General features: G+C 38.6%; 1 long non-coding RNA gene and 2 pseudogenes across 2 annotated transcripts; 1 reads left to right on the top strand and 2 right to left on the bottom strand.

Moving 5' to 3' along the window:
• Positions 1-211: 211 nt before the first annotated feature.
• On the bottom strand, positions 212-4009 carry LOC137724079 (ACT domain-containing protein ACR1-like; annotated as a pseudogene). The gene is made up of 7 exons (XR_015956129.1): positions 3939-4009; positions 3812-3857; positions 2575-2689; positions 2284-2462; positions 1194-1828; positions 996-1100; positions 212-899 (listed from the first exon to the last, which is right to left on the bottom strand). The product of XR_015956129.1 is annotated as an ACT domain-containing protein ACR1-like (transcript).
• An 8570-nt stretch (positions 4010-12579) lies between these two features.
• LOC148690683 (protein PHLOEM PROTEIN 2-LIKE A10-like) lies at positions 12580-13787 on the top strand (annotated as a pseudogene).
• Positions 13788-14633: 846 nt separating this feature from the next.
• On the bottom strand, positions 14634-17371 carry LOC148690682 (uncharacterized). The gene is made up of 2 exons (XR_015956421.1): positions 17188-17371; positions 14634-15316 (listed from the first exon to the last, which is right to left on the bottom strand). It is a non-coding gene; the product is annotated as an uncharacterized LOC148690682 (long non-coding RNA).
• Positions 17372-17769: the final 398 nt, after the last annotated feature.

Raw genomic sequence — 17769 nt, 5'->3', positions numbered from 1 at the left:
CTGTCATTTGCTCCTGTTTTTCTTCTGTTATGGAGGTTTATTGTAGTTGAGTTTTTTTCGGCTTTAGGGATTTCTCTGTTTGTTATTTGGGGCATCTCTCTGTTCTTTCTTTCTTTTTTTTTCTTTTTTTTTTTTTTTTTTTTTTCTTTTTTGGTTTTTGGTACAACGTTTTGTTTTGTTCTTTGTACAACTGACTTTAGTGTGTCGGCTTGCGATTTGCACTCAAAAGAGACATGACTCTTCAACCGTAGGGAGCTAAGAATTATCTTTTCTATGTGTTACACATTAATGATAATGTCCAACCAGAGGGAAAATAAAACGTGTTAGGGATATATTGATGATGGTTGTGGCTGCAGCAGCGATGGTGTTAAGCACCGGTATGTGGGACGTTATAGATGTTAATAAACCTACGGAGGTGAAACATCAACTAAGCTAACCGCTGACAACGGACTTATTTACAGGCACAACCACACATACAACACATTAAACTAAGGGACCAAGTACTTAGCAGCAACTTATGATCTGAGGGGTCCAAAACTGCTGGAAAGTCGCTCCAGATGTGACCAGACCAAGCTTCCAGGTGAGAATCTTGGTCTTTCTTCTTCTTCTCTTCTGTTGGCTACCTTCTGGCTCGTCCTTGACGAGGAGCCCTCAAGAGCCCACTTTTGTGATTTGTGAACTACGATAACGGATTCTCCGATTTCTTTTGTCACCAGCTCCACTGTGCTTGGACTTATATCGTGTCCTGGAGCATCTGTGACATAGATTGATCCTACTGCTTTCTCATTGCGTATTCCAAGTGAGATTCTTGATATTGATAACCCATACTCTCTCAGAACCCTTGTGATGTCGGATAGCAGCCCCATCCGATTCTTAGCGCAGAGGTCCAGCCTCAGTCCCTGCAAGAATTCCCGTTTTCCATAATGTCGACAAGTAATGCTAGAAAGATTGTATTTTTGAATCGTAAGATGCAATGGTCGGATAAATGGACATACATGTGGGATCCTCCTCTCGATTGCAGCAACCAAGCATAGAGTAAGCTTGTGTCTTTCACTCTCTGTGTTCAATGTGGATCCGTCCTTGTGCCGGACGAAATACTCCTGTGACGCGACATTCGTATTTAAATAGCATCACACACCATACAACGAGATAGATTTCAGTTGCCGTGCACAAGGTCAATGAAAAGTATGTACCTGATCAGCCATGGTGCCCCTGGAGGAAACCACCGCGTGGAACACCACGTACTGCAAGTTGGTTAGGGCACACACAGTGTCAAACAGTAGCTTAGGACGGTCTTGGCTTCTCACGTTCACAACCCAATATCCTTTCTCCTTACAACTCTCTATGTTTACATGGGTTTGATCACAGCCCTTCTTGTGTGCACTATTGCCACCGCCATCACAACCACGACAACTTTCGTAATCGTTGGTGGCATACATCAATTGATGCAGCTGCCGCTCCTTGTGGGTGTGGCCACCAGCCGGGGTGGTCAGCTTTACGCTCCTCTTCTCACCGTCCTTGTGATGGGCCTCAATCACATTCCCCAGCTGCTCCTGCACATGAACCAGTCTAATTGGATCCGTGATGGGTCCTCCCTTCAACCCATCTTCCATATAGAAAATGCCTGCTGCCCGGTACTGTATGTCCAAACCATCGCAGCAGTAATGTTGCAGCCCAACTCCACAAGGACTGCCGATATTTCGGACATGAGTCCCGGTCGGTCCTTGCTGGTCATCTCTAAGGCCAAGTCCTTCAGTTCTAGTGTTACTTCTCTTCTTAGGCATACTCTCGCCTCCTTTGAAATCTCACCTCTCCTAGTACACAGTGCCTGAAAATTTTGTTAAATATTATCATTAAAACCAAATGAAAGAACAGAACTAAGAGTATGATGATTAGAGAATGTGAGACGTGTGATTATGATCAAATTTGTTATATAACAATAAATGCTAGAGATTATGCGTTTTATTTTGCACATGCAGCTGCCTGGCTCTATCTACTACGCATCGTTTCAATTTTTATTGGATATTTCCTACGTGTCGTTTAAATAGACAGATTAACGAACCAAAATTGCATCACCAAGCCATTAAAATCAGTACAAAACGGATTCAGTAAAATTTACTGCTATGTGATTATCGACATGCATGGTGTTATAAATTCACTGGAACATATCGAGTTTAATGTTTATTATTTAGATGAATACATATATGTAACACACAAAAATTTCTTTGATTGTGAGAGAGGAAAAACGAGAAGAGACTAAAGAGAGAGAGTGAGGGAGGAAACCTGCTGAATATATAGTATGAGGCTTTCGTCAGTGATTTTGTTGCCGAGTTGGTCCGTTACGTGGAACACTGACCCACATGAAAATCCGGCACACAAGTACTCGTGGATGACTCGCTCATATCTCAGAAGGTTATAAGAATTAAATCCAATTTTTCGATTAATACGAACAAATAGGGATATTCAGAAGCATTTAGTTTTATACAATAAAATCGGATGGTATTATTAGAATATAATAAAAGGACTGCATGTGTATTTTAAGAATGTTGAAGGTGGATTAGGGAGAATAATTACCATCCATAAACCATCCACCATCGGAGGATATGTATGATTTGGAAATAACAAGGTCAAGATCTGTCAAAACTTGGACCATTTCCAATAAAATCCCGTGTTTGTTTGCACTGTCAACCTGCAAATTATCAGTTAAAGAAAAAAAAAAAAAAAACAGTTTTATGGTTTGTTTACAACTAGATGACGTCATCTGGTTAGGGTTTTGCCACTGCATATGGATAGACAAGTTTTAACAAAGATGATAACGTGCATGGAACTGTTAACTCTGGCGTGGAAACTGAAATGCAAAAGGAAAATACATGACGACAACAAACAAAAGCTTACCGCCTCGTTTCTCTGGAAACAACTAATATTTGATATTTTCTACTTTCCTAGTGGCCCTCCTCTCGGTGGACATCAGAGAACAGAGTTTCCCTCATACTTTAAATTCTGCAGCTGCTATCCTCTTTATTTATTTATATGCAGGTCAAGTTGGGCTTACAGTAGTGGGTGTGGTTTCTAATTGATGAGTATGGTCACATGGCAATATTACATATTGCCATGTCAGCAAATCAGTTGGATTTGGTTGTAAGGACAGTTGGATATAGTTGTAAGATTTGGTTAATTGGATAAGATTTAGTGAGATATGTTGAGGGGTAGCTTAGTCATTAAGAAAGTAGTGATAGTCCTTTATATTGGATTCTCTTGTAATAACTCTTCAATGAATAACAATACAAGAGTCGTGAAGCCTTTTTCTTCTCTGAGTTTTTTGAGATTTTTCCTTGGTTCTTCGACCTTCTTGCATTCTCTAAGATTCTTGATCAATGTCAAACTCTGTATTTCTAGTTAATACTAATCACTTAAAATTAGATTAAAAGCTCATTAATAAGTGTTTAGTCTTTAGTTTCTAATGATCATCATTGATCATGGCACATATCATACATTATTATTTCAGGGTAAATATTTGTTCAGTACCCAAGCCAATCTGCGGTCGCTGGTAACTAACCTATAGGTACCTTGTCGATAACTTTGGCATATCAGGTATTGCAAATTGGTATCCAATACTAGCTACTATGCCCTTGGTTTTGAGTCTATGGGTGTCAAACTTTGCCAATAAAAAACAAAATCCAAATAAAAAAAATAAATGAATAAAGAATTTCCATAACCCATGTCTTTCACCCACCAACAAGATAAAATATAGACTAATTAATTAGATAAGTAGATGATTGAAGTTGTTAAATAATATGAATAATGATCTCACCTTCACAAGGGTGCAATCTTTGTATGAGTCATTGTCGATACAAACCCTGCAGATTCCAAAACCAACCCAATTATATGATTTCCTCCAGCATTCTCCAACACAAAGTTAATGAAGTTCATATACATACCATGGAGGGTAGATTCTTTCAATGAGGCATTCAAATTCCGGATCGATGTAGGGTTGGTAAATTATCTCCATCTTCTTCTTCTACTCAGAACATGTATGAACAATTTGCAATTCCTTTGTTACAATAAGGAGATAGCGGCATTTGCTGCAGTTCTAATTGATCGCTGTATATACATGTAATGCATGTATGAGAAGGTGTAGAGGAGATAAGAGAGCGGCGGTGTCGTCTGTTGCCAGTAGCTTGTTTGTGAAGTTAATTATTATGAGATAAGAGAGATAAATTACGGCACCTAATGATTATCTTATACAATTATATAATTAATCTTATAATTAGTTAGTGTTGGAAGTTAAATCACAAATCTTTGAAGTACATAGCTATGTTCTAGGGAAAGACTAAGATTTGCCCTAACGATATAATTATTTTGTCCCCATAACATTGGTATCATCCATTTCGATCATGGTCTCCCTCTTTTATGCCATGCTCCACCAACATCTCTCTCAAATAAGCCATGGATGCTCGTCTCACTGCTCTAGAATTCTCCATCGATGTTCGCTCCACCTCATTGGAATCAACCATTGCCGCTGCTTTGTCCAGTCATGCTATGGCCATGGATACGAAATTAGTAGTGGGCTTTGAACAATTTCGCCACAAAATCGCTTTCAACGGTGGGGGAACTTCTTCTGGTGATACTCATCCTCCGATCTCTGATCCGGTGCCTCCTCCTCCGATCATTGCTGAAGACGCCGATCGTCAAAGCTTAGACACTCCTCGCCCTCATTGGCATGAAAATTTCGATGGTGGAGGGTTCACTCCTCGACCTCAGTGGCATCAATGCATGGATTTCCCCGTTTCGGTGACGATGATGACCCGCTCGCTTGGATCTATAAGGTGGAGCAATACTTCACCTACTGTTATGTACCAGAACATCAGCATGTGGTCACAGCCTCTTTTTACTTGGACAACGAAGCCCTCCATTGGTTTTGATGGATGGATTGCCTCCAAGCTACTCCCACATGGAGTGAATTCACCAAAGAATTTTGCCAGGAATTTGGCCCTTCAGAGTTTGAAGACTGCACCAAATCCTTATTCAAGCTCCACCAAACAGGTACACTGAAGGATTACATCCTTGAATTTCATAAGCTTGCTACTCGATCCTCTGATGTTGGTCTTATTCTTTTGAAGAGTTGTTTCTTGGGTAGGTTGAAGAAGGAAATCAAGCATGAGGTTAAGTTGTTTAGACCTATCACTGTGCATGAAGCAATTGCTCTAGCTGTTCAGGTTGATCATAAACTTAGTGATAGTCGAAACACTAATTCTCAAGTAGCTCTTACTTCTAAGCATGCAATCCTTCTAGTGACCACTGATGTACCAAATAGACCACGAATAGGTATTATCCCTTATAAAAAGCTAACTCCCGATGAAGTCCAACACAATAAGGAGCGTGGGGAAATTCGATTTTGTGAAGAGAAGTGGGTGAGAGGTCATAAGTGTCCCCATAAACAGTTGTTAATGCTTGATGTGCTTGATTTGGATGATCTTACGGTTCTTGAAGAAAGTAGTGGGAATAAGGATGAATGTACTAAGAATACAGATGAATTACCCCTAGAATTCCAGCACATGGAATTGAGTGAGTGTGCTTATTTTGGAACACATGGTACACCATTAATCCAAACCATGAAGATCGAGGGTTTTGTGAAAAATCAACATGTGAGGATTTTGCTAGACTCTAGGAGTACTCACAATTTCATAGACTCTCGATTAATCAAAAAGTGGGGTTGGTTTGTTAACAATTCCAAAGTTTTTGAAGTAATGGTAGCTAATGGGGGCAAGCTTAAAGGGCAAGGTACTTGTTAGGCAATACCACTGAAGGTGGGGGGTGCACCATTAATCAATTTCCCCTTCCATGGGGATGATGTGGCTTGGTTTTGGGAGTACAGTGGCTTTCTACTCTTATTCCGATTCTATGGGACTTTTAATTGATAACTATGGTTTTGGGTGTATAGTGGCTGCAACTCTAATCTCGGCATGCTACTTTACTCAATCAACAAGGAGAAATTAGAGGCTTCCACCCTCACTCCATAGCAGTTAACAAAATTACAAGACGTATTAAGAGATTTTGAGGAAGTCTTTGCCATCACATCTAAGCTACCTCTTGCGAGGAACCATGATCACCAAATTCCACTGGTGCCAGGTGCACAACCACCTAACATACGACCATACCACTATGGACCCTTGCAGAAGACAGAAATTGAGAAAGTTGTCCAGAAGTTATTGGAGGCTGGTTTCATTAGACCAAGCCGCAACCCATTTTCCTTTCCAGTACTTTTGGTTAGGAAGAAAGAATGAACTTGAAAAATGTGCATGGACTACCGAGAATTAAATTCCCTAACTATCAAGGACAGGTACCCCATACCACTCATTGATGACCTATTGGATAAGTTATTTGGTGCTTGTTTCTTTTCTAAGTTAGATCTGAGGTCCGACCATCACCAAATTCAAATGCACCCCGATGATATTGCTAAGACTGCATTTCGAACCCACAAGGGCCATTATGAGTTTTTGGTGATGCCATTTGGCCTTACCAATGTTTTGGCCACATTTCAAAGCCTAATGAATGACATCTTTAAGGCTTATCTTCATAAATTTGTTTTGGTGTTTTTCGATGACATTCTTATCTATAGTAAGACCTGGGAAGACCATGCAGGCCATTTGAGGAAAGCTTTTGAAATATTGCAGCAACATCAACTGTTTGTGAAGAAATCGAAATGTGTCTTGGGGCAAAGTTCCATGGAGTACTTGGGACACATTGTCTCCAAGGAGGGGGTTACAGTCGATCCATCCAAGATACAAGCAGTATTAGATTGGCCCATTCTTGCGAAATGTCAAACAGTTGAGGGGGTTCTTAGGTCTCACTGGATATTACAGAAAGTTTGTTCCTAATAATGGCAACATTTGTCAACCCTTTTACCAATTGACCAAGAAGGATAGCTTTGGGTGGAATCTTGCGACTAATGAAGCATTTCAAATCGTGAAGGAGATCATGGCATCAGCCCAAGTACTAGCATTACCCAATTTTTCAGCACCATTTGAGCTAGAATGTGATGCATCAGGTGTGGGAATAGGTGCAGTTTTGCAACAGAAGGGGAAACCCATACCATTTGCTAGTCAACCCTTGGGACCGAGGAACCAAGCTTTGTCCACTTATAAAAGGGAGTTAATTGCCATTGTTTTTGCTGTGAAGAAATGGCAAAATTATTTGCAAGGATGACATTTTGTCATTAAAACTGATCATCACAGCTTAAAATACTTCCTCAAGCACAGGCTAATACTTCTTTTCAGCAGAAATGGGTCTCCAAATTAATGGGGTATGACTATGAGATACAATATAAGCATGGGAGAGATAGTATTGTAGCTGATGCTCTTTCCAGGGAATTTGAATTTCATAGTCAAACTGAAGGAACTTGTAATCATGTAAAGATGGTCGAGTGCTTAGCAATTACATACGCTTATTTTGGGTGGCTGGATGAACTAAGAAGGGAAGTGGAGCAAGATGCTTGGATTACACAGAAGATTAAAGAGGTGCAGGAGGTGGCTTCTTTTGGTTCCAATGCATCTAAGTTCAGTGTTGATAATGGTTTTTTGAAGTATAAGACTCAGATTGTCATCAATCCAACATCCCATTGAAAGTTTAAGATCATGGAAGAACATCATTCTACCCCTGTAGCAGGTCACCAAGGAATTCTCAAGACCTATCAGAGGATCAAGCGACAATTTTATTGGGCAGGAATGAAGGGTGATGTTAAACAGTTTGTGAGTGAATGTCAAGTTTGTCAACTACAGAAATATGAGACAATGGCACCTCCAGGGTTGTTGTAGCCACTCCCCATTCCTCAAAAGGTGTGGTCTGAAATCAGTATGGATTTTATAGATGGGTTGCCTAATTGTCAAGGGAGATCTATGATCCTTGTAGTAATGGATAAGCTCACCAAATATGCACACTTTGTTGCACTATCTCACCCTTACACAGTTGCATCTGTGGCTCAAACATTTGTGGACCATATATTCAAACTACATGGCATGCCAACCAATATTGTGAGTGACAGAGATCTTATATTTCTCAGCAACTTTTGGAGAGAATTTTTCAAATTGCAGGGATCAACTCTGAGTATGAGTTTTGGTTATCACCCACAAACAGATGGGCAAACTGAGGTGCTAAACAGATGCCTCGAGACTTATCTGAGATGTTTTGTGGGAACACAACCTAACGGATGGGTGAAACAGTTGGCTTGGGCAAAATGGAATTACAACACCTCCTATCATACTTTCACTAAGTTCACACCTTTTGAACTAGTTTATGGATACCCTCCCCCTTATGTTGCTTCCTATGAATTGGGGTCAGCTAAATTGGATGTTGTGGAGCAAAACTTGCTGGAAAGGGATAAAATGTTGTCCATTCTCAAATCCAATTTAACCCTAGCTTAAAACAAGATGAAGGTTCAAGTGGATAAACACAGAATTGAAAGGGAGTTTGCAGTTGGGGATCTAGTGTATCTTAAATTGGTTCCTTATCAGTTGCAGTCACTTAATCATCACTCTCATCACAAGCTACTACCGAGGTTCTATGGGCTTTTCGAGGTGCTGCAAAGGGTGGGGAAAGTAGCATACAAACTCAAACTGCCAGCAACCACAAAAATACATCTTGTATTTCATGTAAGTTGCTTAAAGAAACATCTCAAGCCACAAGTGATACCTGTCTCAGTTCTTCCAGAGATAAGAGATGATGGTGTTCGGATAGGCAACCCTATTGCTGTGCTGAGTCGAAGGGTTTACAAGAAAGGAAATGTTGTTGGAGTTCAGGTGTTGATTCATTAGGAAGGTGGCACCCCAGAAGAAGCTACTTGGGAGGAGTATGATTCTTTTGTAACTAAATTCCCTGATTTTAAATTTTGAAAAACCTAATGGATAAGGTTTTACTTGAGGAAGGGGTAATGTTAGGATTTGTGATTAGCTTAATCACAATCAGGAGGTAGTAGTGGAAATAGACTTTTATTAAGAGAATAACTAGTTAAATAGGTTTGCTGCCATCTGGCAAGTGATGTAAAAAGATATGTACACACACTTTTGATGTGAGAGGGATAACTATCATTTGAATTAGAAAATATTATTTCACAAAAACAAACAGGAGCTCCGCTCCTTCTTCTCTCTCCCTCCTTCTCCTCCATTGTTACCTTTTACTTGTAGGTTGAGTAAGGATTTGGTATCGGGCCATAACAGATTGACCCAGAAAAAATAGTGGAAATTAAGAAATCAAGGAAGAAAGAAGAATGGAAGGAACAAAACCAACCGGATTTTTTATTCAACAAAGAAAGAAATAAGTTCTTGCACTGAGGTCCCGAGTTTGAATCCACTTATCCAATATCAATTGTAAAAAAAAAAAAAAAAAAAAAAAAAAAAAAAAAGAACGAAATAAGAGATCAATTACTAGTTATGAAATTGTATAGCAAAGAAAATTAAATTTTGTTGAAATGAGAGTATTTATATTTAATTATTGAGAAGCTAGAAAACCTAAAGTAAGTCCGAGATCAAAACTCTCGAAAATTTTGATAAAGACTCGAATTCATTAAATTTTTTTTTTTTTTTTGGTACATCTCTCATTCACATACAAATCTTGATTTCGAAAACCCGAAAAGAACAAATCGATACAACTAGACTGAGAGAGAAATGGGAAATTACCAGTAGAAGTACATTCAATATCAAAAGCACAAAACCAGCGACAAACCTAGCAAAATCAACAACAAAACCTTCATACTTTTCACGCAACAAAAAACCTCATACTGTTCACAAACAGTTTTTGAAATCAAAGGAGAAAAACCCACAAACCAAAATCTTCAGAAAAATCATCTATAAAAAAAAAAAAATTAAAAGAAATGGAAATTGACCACTTAACAAATGCATACCAAGAAAGAGTGGGACCCAAGAACACAATGAAGAAGAAAGGTCCCAGAGTTCAATTTGGTGCTTATATCGGCTTGGGAGAGAAAAGTCAAACTGAAGCTTGAAAAGAAATCCTAGGGGGAAGATGAGATTCTTGTAGCCTTTTGTTATGCATAAAATTCACTCCCAAATCCTACAAAATCCTTTACTTAAAGAAATCCCTCCAAAAGCCCATGTAAAAATTATAAAGTTTCTCTCCAGTTGTGAGAGCCTTTCTCATCAGTGTTTGAGTGTTCCCCGTTTCGTCCCTTCGGCAGCCACCGATCCTAGCTATGGTCAAGGTCTGTAGCAGTCCTCTTCTTCTCCTTTTTCATTTTTCTTTTCCTTTCCTTCTCCCTGAGCTTCTGTTTCCCCCCTCTCCAGGGGCCTGATTGCCACTTTTTTCCAACTTCTTGTGCCCTTGATTTCTTTGTCTGTAGCCCCTTTTCCCTAGTTTCCTTCCTCCCTTCCACTTCCTTTCCACTTTTCCCCCTTTTTTCTCCCTTCCACTTTCGTTCTTCCTTCCTTCCACTTTTTTTTTCCCTTTTTTTCCTTCTGCTGTTTCTTCCTTTTTCCCTTTCTTGCATCTCTTCTCCATCTTTTTCTCATTTTTCCTCCACTTTCCTCAACACTTTACTCCATCTTTAACCCAATCAGCCTCATCCTTCTTCAACTTCACATCCTGCTTTGGCTTCTACATCTTTGTATCACAATTTTTCGCGTTTTACCCTTAAGGTGTGTAGAGTTTTCGCTCGGGTGTTCACACTACCTCCTTCCTTGGGATTGCTTTTGATGGCACTGTTGTTAGTAGGTTGCTCTTTCCCTTGGCTTCCTTCGTTTTGGGTTTCACTTTGTTGCTTCTTCCTGCTAGCTTCTTTCAATGTGTGGCAGCTACCGGTGTGGTGCTCGACGGTGTTTGGGGATTTATTTTGGGGTTCTGTTTTCACTCAGTTTTCTTCTAGTTTTGGGGCTCTGTTCAGCTTATTTTTAGGTGTGTGCAGGGAACGTTCGTTTCTGTTGGTTGGTAAGCGGTTTTTCGGCAACGACGGGTTGAAGCGGCTAGGGTTTGTTTCGGTGTTTTCTTTGTTTTGGGCTCTTTAGTTGCTTCTTAGGTCCTTCTTTTTGTTTATGTGTATGTATCTAGGCCTTTTCTTGTGTAATTATTGTGTTCGAATAAAACAACGTTTCACCAAAAAAGAAAAAAAGGAAGGAATCCTTCAAAATCTATGACATTTTCAAATACCTACATATTTGAATGGACTTTTTAGAATCCTAATCGACTACCTCTGGATTTGAATGTATTATTCAAAATCCTCTTAAATCTTAAGTTGACTACACCATGATTTATTGTCTTTTAAAATCTTCTTTTAAAACTTAATTGACTACATCCGGATTTTAAAGAATTAGATGGACTTGGTTTGTAGATTTTGATGGATTGTGGTGGATTTTCATATAATGTTTTTCTTAAAAAAAATAAAATAAAAAAACCTCTTTTCCCCTTGACCTACTATACTTGATAACCATTTTATCCCTTCCTTCTTCGTGTCCCCTTTCACACCATTAAGACTCCATCTCTCTCTCAATTGATGCATCAACAACCTTTGGTGAATTTTTTTGCACTGCTACGCCACCAACGACCATCATCAAAGCCTGCCCTTTATTTTGTTCATTCGATTTGTTTTTTTAATTTATTTAGCAAATGTTCAGTTCGCCGACAATTGCAACAACCTTCAAAAAATCAGCCTCGTCCCCATCCTTGTCGTTGGAATTTGTTTCGCCATCAATTTTGACAACATTTTTAGAGAAGCTAGAGGCAATAGTCATGCAACATTTCTTGATTGGTGTTCGTCGACTTGTCTGCGTCACTATGTGTATGGCTGGGATTGGTAGAGATTTGAGGACTGCCTAGATGGAAAAATATTTGAAATCCTATGTGGTGAGGTCGGATTCTTTTTTATCTTGGTTATATATACTTATTGCTCTCAAATCCCACAAAATCCACAACTTATTGAAATCTTACAAAATCTTAATTTTCTGAATACACTTAGATTTGGATGGACTTTAAAATCTCTAATAAAATCTCAATAGACTACACCTAGATTTGCATAGATTCTAAAATCCTTTAAAATCTTTTAATGTTTCTTTTTCTTTTAAAAAGAGGGACAACTAGTAGCAGGCCATGGTTATTCACCCATTCCAGGCCAGGAGAGGCTATGAAGAATTTCACCCTGCCCGTGGCCACACTTAAGCAAACTCACCAGCTCAGAGCATCAAGCTCAGAACCTCCCACATTTTTTGTTTATTGGATTTACAATTTTTTAGTTGACTACACTACGATTTTAAAGTCCTTTAAAATCTTCTAAATCCGAGTTTAACTACACCCCTAATTCAATTAACTAAAGTGTAATCAAGGAAATCAATTACAATTCATAACACATCCCCTTCTCACTTTCACAGGATCGACTCTCCCTCCGTGACATAGTCTTGCAATTTGGGATAAAAGGACCCCCAACAGTTTGTTGAAAAACCCAAATGACCATTGTGTTTGCTATCCATGAAATAACAGAATCTTGATGCTTTCTTTTCTCAACTATTGGTTTCACTTGACGTACTATAATATAATCTTGATGCTTTCTTTTCTCAACTAAACCAAATAGCTGGTGAAATTTTGAAGCAAATATCAGAATGGGTCCTCGAGATTTTCGAATTCTTGATGGACCTGCAATTGGCGAAAAACGGTGTCGAATTTGCCCTGAAAAGGAAGAAGTGGCTTGTCGTAGCGGCCGCTTTAGGCTTCTCCGGTTATGGTGTGTATAGGGTTTATCATTTTCCTTCAGTATCTCAGAAAAGAAAGAGAATTTTAAGGCTTTTAGGGGCTTTAGTTTCTGATAAAATTCCGAATATAGTTTGAAGCAATTATCGAAAATCGCTAGGTGTGATGAGTTTTCGGAGTCTGTTGTTACGGTCACACAGGCTGTAACTTTGGGGGTATTGCGGGGTTATCAATCGAAAACAGCACGTGATGGGGATGGTGCAGTTTCTGGTGGTTCAAGCTTCTGTTGTTGGAAGTTTTGCTAGGAATTTGGTATTAGCTTTGTATGCAGATGGCAAGTGTGGCGGAAACAGTTCCCCGAGTATTGGCGATTATGTGTCAAGAAACGAACGATGTTCCGAGATGGGTGAACGTGGTTTCAGGCGAATAGTTCAGAGACTTGATTGGCGATTGTATCCACACCTATGACGACATCCTCTCAGGGTGAACTAGCCCCAAGCATGAAACCAAAGTGAGAGACATGGTGTCGTCTGTCTGCAATGGTGCGGTTGAAACTCTTATCCGAACATCTCACCAAGTGTTAACGGATTCGACTTCAAAGGCGAACACTTGAAAATCAAAGCGAGCCCTTCAAAATCAAACTCGAGCTCCTATTCCAGCTAGAGATGAGGGCTTGAGGCAGCAGGGGTTATCGATGCATTCGAAGGCAAGAAATGTGGATGGCGAGAGGAAAGATAGCGGTTGGGTCATTCTTGGAGTTTTTGTTGGAGAGATTAAACGATGGGATGAAAAGAAGCGTAAATTCTGTTCACGAGGAAACCGTGGACAGGGTCACAGGGGTCTTGAGGTAGTGACATATGCTGCTGCAAAATCCTCTGTCATTGCTACTATATCTCTGTCTCTGTGTTTGGCAGTCCGTCTGTACGTATTTCGTTCAAGGCCGTACATTTCATTTGCATTGGTTCGATTGAAGAACTGATTAGAGACTGCTGCTTACGACGGAGGAGAATTTAAGATTTGATGCATTCAAGAGAAGAATTTCAAGTTCCATTAATTCTTGTGGATTGGTACCGTTGTTGATTTATTGTACATTTGTAGATTGGAACTTGGGCTCGTCGTCTGACGCTCAATGAAGAAATTTTGTCTAAATTAAAGGCAGACGGTGGATTACTCTTCAAGGAAACTTATCCCTCACAATCTCCACAAAATGGTAAGACTAGAAAGGATGGGTTTCCTTCAAAATCATAGACTTTACCTTCACATACACACCTATGAGTTATCCAACAAAATCTCGTACGCTGGATATTTGAACCGTTAGATATTGACATTTGTATTTTTAAACAAAGATCAATTGGTTAAAACACCAAAAATATCTCATACTCAGTACTGTAGAAAATCCCGTTATATAATACAATCCAATTATGGAAACTTGCTTGCGTTGTTGGTAAGAAGAATCAACAGCAAAGAATTGGCATTCAGTTGGGGGGTTAGACTGCAGACAGGTCAATATTAATATGTTATTTCCAAGAAATTACCCTTCTTCATAAGTAGTCAAGGTTTGCAAGAGTTCTAGTCGTCGATCACTTGCTTGGTTACACCCCAATTCTAAACAAGAGTTTTGACTCTCACTTCCCTCTATTTGAATTAAAAGACTATACATACGTGAGCACTTATGCGCTAACCAGTTAGTAACTTCAGATGGCGCAAACCACAAGAATGGGCCCCTCTGAACTATTTCTCATAATTCGAATGATCATTTTTTTAGGTCATCGTTGAAAATTCATCCCTATAAAAATTCACTTAAATCGAAAGTCGTTTGGTTATCTACGATCTAATAAATAAACCGACACAGTTTTGTCGATGAAATCATCATAATCATAAATCAAGGGCCCAATTGTATGACAGAATAAAGGTTTAATAGTGTCAAAGCAAAATGGGAAGGAAATGACTTATTGGAAGCATCATGAAAGCTCATTATTAATCTGAACGAAGTTTATATAGTAGGGCAATTTTCCTCTTTATATCAGCAAAGCTCAAAAAAAGGTATTTATTGAAATGTTACAAATTAAATACAATTCAGCAGGTACTTAGTTTTGAGTACCTCCACTGTGATAGTTTCAACATGATGGAAAACGGAATAGTAACAGTATCGGAAATCAATATCGTTGAGCTCTCGATCACAATGGCGTCTCAGAGAAGGGATGGAATGGTTAACCAGTAGAATGAATTTCCTCTGACAATGGCACTGGTCTTATACAGAATTCTTCCATCCTGAAGAGCCGAGACTAATGATCAATATTTCAATGATACCGGTTTCCAATCCTGTTTAGTATTCTGTTTTCCATCACAATAAATGTCCGAGATCCCATGCGTAACGCGTTCAAAAAAGTACCTGTAGCTGTAGCTGTTGCCGTGATCCTACTGTTTAAGTGCGAACAAATGAATTAATAACCAATTCCCATCCCATCGCTATACTCCTCTACAAAACAATCGAACATGAGAAGTTTCAGAAAGTATTGGTTAATTTGAGCTTGCATCAGTCTCCTTTGCCGCCACGTCTTCCTGCTGCTTCTTTTTCCAGTACTCATCAAGTGGGGGTCCAAATATTGCCTTGCCTGAAACAACTCCAATCCTGCAAATTTCATGTAAAATTGTCGGGTTAGCTTGAATGTCACTTAAAATCAGATCACTCACATACAAGTTTCTATAACTGACTGAAAATTGGATGGGAAAATATTAAGGTACACTAATAGCATACCAAGTACCACGGCTCTCGGGAAGCTACATTAAATAGAAAAAATGGTACATTCCAGCAGTAAAACTTTGTTAGCACATTCACAGCTGAAATTTCAGCCAAGAAAAGAAACTAAGCACTAACTGCTATCTGATACGAAATGCAATTCTTTTAAAGATTCTCTCATTAACAATCAACTAGACCTAGATGACTGAAGGTCTCCTAGTCTTGATGTCAGATAATTTTCACTAGACACAAAGGACAGGAAACAAAGTAGCAAGATTAAATGGGATGTAATGCATTAAGAAGAATAAGGAATTACTGAAAATATATTCAATCTACAGATTCTTCATTCGTATATATCTGTAGTAAAAAGAACAATATACACAATCTGAAAAAATAAAATAAAAAGTGTAAATGAGATGCAGTTATTTTTAGTAATTCAATTGTTTCTATGAAATCCACTGCACTTTTTGTGCACCCGAATGCTTCAAGATCTCCCTATTACTACCTTGTGTAATTCCTATCTCAAGAATTCAGTAATCTCAGCAATACAGTGAAGGGATAGAAGAACGAAAACAAGCCTAAAAGCCTATGATTGCAGTTAAGAAGTTAAAAAACCAATCACAAACACAGAGACAGAAGTACTTGTATCGCGAGAGAGAAGCCTCACCAATCCAGTAAATAGATGCCAGAATGAAAGAAAGGCTATAGACTCTCATTGACTTCATAGAGGACCTAGTGGTTCCATACTATCAAATAAATTATATGCCTCGTGAATGGATATAAGAAACTGAAACCTGCACGAAGTCGTTACTGGCCAGACTTTTCCATAGGACTAAAAAGACAGTTGCAGTTTTGAATACATTAATTTCATGCAGGGTTTAAAAATAACTCATCATGTTAGCCTGTTTGGATCTCGGATATCAATTTGAGATCCTTTTAAGAGGCAGATCCTTATATCAAAACCTGGCTCCTAAATTACCATTACAAAATGTAAGGAAAGGCAAATGACGAAACAAACTAAAACTTATAAATAAACGAAGCAAAACAATCTACACTTGAGAAAAAGAGGGTTGCTGGAAACAATGTTTGCCATTGTAGAACCTACTCATGACCTGAACATAGCTGTCCTAATGAACGCAGCATTGAAAGCTACATTATGGATTAGTTGATCACCTATGAAGCGTCTCAAAGAAGGAACGTCTCATGTCTTAGCTCTCTAAATACAAATGTCTCGCCTTCTATCAATATGAAGCCCATGATAAACAATAACAAACACCACATAAAGATTTGTTTTCCCTTAATATCGATTATCCGTGACTATTGCATATTCCAAACTCCCACATTGCCGTTTCCTACCATTTTACATATCGAATTGGCTATAAATCGACTACAAAAATTAACAATGTCAGAACTTAAGGCAGGCAATGTACAGACCAAGTAAACTACTTAAACTCTTAAAGTATTCACAGCAATCAGTTTTAAACCAAACCAAATACTGGAACAAAAACACAATTAGTGAATGATTCGGCAGTTTTTACAACCAAAGGAACCTAATAATGGTAGTTAAAAAATACGAAATAATCAACGAAAATATAATGTATGCATCTGCAAATGAATCTGGCACAAACCCAAAAGACCAAATGGAGCATTCTAAGAGATAAAGAAAGTGCAGGACAGCTGATAAACACAGTGCGACACAAAGGGTATTGCTCGATTTTGAAAAATCAACAAACTCGAATTGAATTGTAAAGATATGGGCTTACACGGCTGCTCCAATTACCAAAGGAAACGAGAGGAATCTTCTTCGAAACATTTCTGTACAAAACACTCTGGTTCTTGTTCCAATTTGTATGCTTGCCAAAATTCAGGGTTTTTCAGCTTCTTGCTCTTTGAGGGTTTTTAATTTAGACCGGTTTGCAGCACAACTTTGGGAAGAAATCGATTTTCCCACTGTTTGCTGCGTGTTTTATTCAAAGACAACTTTACCCCTTTGTTGAAGATAAAACTAGGCCGCATAAGTCCAATTTTTTGAGCTACATCTACATCCAAGTTTGAATTCCTATTATCGTAAATTTCAAATACAAAATGAGTAGCATGATGCGTAATTTCATTGGCATGATGAACCAATGCTAGTCATGTTCGAAGTAAAAAGAGTAAATTGTAGTAATGGTCCATCAATTTTAATCAAATTGGAACAATGGTCTATCAACTAAAAATTCATGACTATTAGTCCATCAACTCATCAAAATGTATAGCTATGATCTTTTTCATCAATTTCGTTAGAATTTTGTCAAAATGAGTTTTTTGGAAGAATCATTGCTACAATTCAGTTAAAGTTGAGGGAC

Source organism: Pyrus communis, chromosome 15, assembly GCF_041283825.1.
Source record: "Pyrus communis isolate YQ-2024b chromosome 15, ASM4128382v1, whole genome shotgun sequence".
NCBI classification, from domain to species: Eukaryota; Viridiplantae; Streptophyta; class Magnoliopsida; order Rosales; family Rosaceae; genus Pyrus; species Pyrus communis.
This window is presented reverse-complemented; position numbering and strand designations above follow the sequence as displayed.